Below are 2,508 nucleotides of genomic sequence, written 5' to 3' on the forward strand. Positions count from 1 at the left end.
AAAGAATAGAATAAGAATGGAAACAACACAAAAAAGAGCGACCCTATTATACCCTAGGAAAACCTTACAAAGGGAAACACCCATACTCTTATGACTCGAAACCAATGTATTATCAATAATATTATGGTCACAATACAATGCCAAGCTTCAAGCTTCATAAGAGATCAACACTCTCAATCTGAGAGGAATTCTAGAAGTGCATAACCCTATATAAAATTAGGCGTTAATTCTCCATCCCAAGCCCTCAATATATAGGCCAAGGAAACCCAAGAAACTACAAATGGTTTTATAAAATCATGAGCTTAAGTCTAAGCATGGTGGTCCTCAATCAACCCATTTTCCCCACCTCCAAGTGTAACTCCTCCACAAATAGAATGTAGTAATGAACTACTTATCCTATAATTTAAGATATTATTCAATAGTTTGAATACCTGATCCATATCTAATACATTGGGTAGGCCAAGTCCTCCCCTATAATGACTAGATTTATTTGCTCCTCAACTCAACACTCAAGCCTTAATTACTAATGAAATTGAAAGCATCCCCTATGGCAAAACACTTGAGTTTCTTGAAGGCCTATGACTAATTGAAATGATATTTCTTTTGGGACGAACTTTATCAAGATGTTAAGGTCTTTGTAGTTAAATGTAATGTATGTTAAAGTTGTAGTTAAATGTAACGTGTGTTAAAGGATTAAAGAGGAAACTCTTGAAGCCCTAGGTTTGTTGTTCCACTACCTATTTATCCATCCTTTATCCTTTATTAGTAAATTTAGGCAAGAGGTGTAGGGAATTATAATGAACATGAGTTTGATCATCATCATCGAATTGGTAGTCAAGTAAAGATATTGTCAAAAGTTGTTTTAAACTTATTTATTTCCTGTGGTGCTACAGTATAACTTAGGGTTTGTATTATGGTCCTCCTCTAAAGTTAGAGGAAACCTCCAAAAATTGGCGTATGCTGCTTTGAGTGGCCAAGACACGGTATTCTTTAGTAAAAGGCGAAAGAATAGTTCGCTCTGTCTTGACCACGCAGCTCCGTGAGTTTAGTAGAGAAAGAAATAAATATTTATACATCTGTTCTACCAAATATCCGTACGCAATCGATGTGGGACTAAACTAAGAAGAAGAATGCAATGGACTTAAGAGTTTCACAGTAACGTTTTCCTCTATACAGCCGCCTATGTTAAAATAAAATCAGCATCCCACTGTATATCTGAAGGGTTTCGCTCATTGGCTTTGAGATGTAGATATTCTGCTGTTTTTGAACCAAGAAAGCCTAAAAATAAGACTTGGGGCAAAAATAAGCTTAGTAATAGAAATAAAAAATATTTGGCTACTTTCATTTTTATCATGTTTAAATATACGTGTCGTTATAAAGCATTTTAATAGTGTCGATGATATTTTGTACAATAAAATCAAAACAAATGTTATTGCATTATACTAGCTTACATATATTTGATTAAATATCAAATATATATAATACGTCGAGAGATATCCTTCTCGAGACGTCTATTAGAGTTCGGGGTACATGATAAAAATAGGCGCCTCGAGAAGGATATCTCTCGGCGTATTATATATATATTTAATTAAAATCAAATATATGTAAGCTAGTAGCAGTCACAATGCAACATGGGAAACACTAAAAAAACTCAAAATAGAACTATATAATATTATATAGTATGTTTTTATTAAAATAAATTATATTATAATATTATTATATTATTACGCAAAGATATATGAAATTTTATATATCTATTTAGACTATTTTTTAGAATATATATGTGTTGCAAGATCAAAGAAAATACTAAAATCTAAGATATAACTTTATTTAATGGTAATATAAAACTGTATTTAATCATGAGTATTATGGTTATGGTTAGCGTTAGGGTTAAGGTTAGTGTTATGGTTAGGGTTAAGATTTACATCATGGTTCAGGTTAGGTTTATGATTAGGGTTAGGGCTAGTGTTTAAATTATGGTTAGATTAGGGTTCAAGTTGTAGTTAGGGCTTAATTCAAGTGTTATTTTTAAGCTTAGGGTTACGTTATGGTTAGGTTTCAATTATGGTAAGATTAGGTTATTGGTAGGGTTCAATTATGTATAGATTAGGGGTATTGACAAGGTCAGTGTTTGATTATGATATGGATTTAATTATAGTTATGGTTAGTATTATATTTCAATTTGAGTTAGAATTAGGGTTATTATTCAATTACATTATGGTTAGGGTTAAATTATGATTAGAGATAAATTAGGTTATGGTTTTGGGGTAAAATTGAATTAGGATTAGGTTTCAAACCGATATATGTATATTATCTCGTTTGCTAATGGAGTTTTAGATTATGTTTTTGGTTAGAGATATAGTTAGATTTAGGGTTATTATTAGGTTAGGCTTAAGGTTAGAGTTAGGGTTAAGATTGCAGTCAGAGATATTAATAGAGATAGAATAAGATTTGGAATAGATTAGGATAAAAGTTCAATTTGGGTTAGGGTAAAGTTTAGTGTTAGGG

At 31.5% G+C, this 2,508-nt stretch overlaps 1 non-coding gene across 1 annotated transcript; it reads right to left on the reverse strand.

The window, feature by feature from the left end:
* Positions 1–919: 919 nt before the first annotated feature.
* LOC131060041 (U5 spliceosomal RNA) lies at positions 920–1,037 on the reverse strand. Its single transcript, XR_009110280.1, has one exon. It is a non-coding gene; the product is annotated as a U5 spliceosomal RNA (small nuclear RNA).
* Positions 1,038–2,508: the final 1,471 nt, after the last annotated feature.

The sequence above is a fragment of the Cryptomeria japonica genome, chromosome 8 (assembly GCF_030272615.1).
Source record: "Cryptomeria japonica chromosome 8, Sugi_1.0, whole genome shotgun sequence".
Taxonomy (NCBI): domain Eukaryota; kingdom Viridiplantae; phylum Streptophyta; class Pinopsida; order Cupressales; family Cupressaceae; genus Cryptomeria; species Cryptomeria japonica.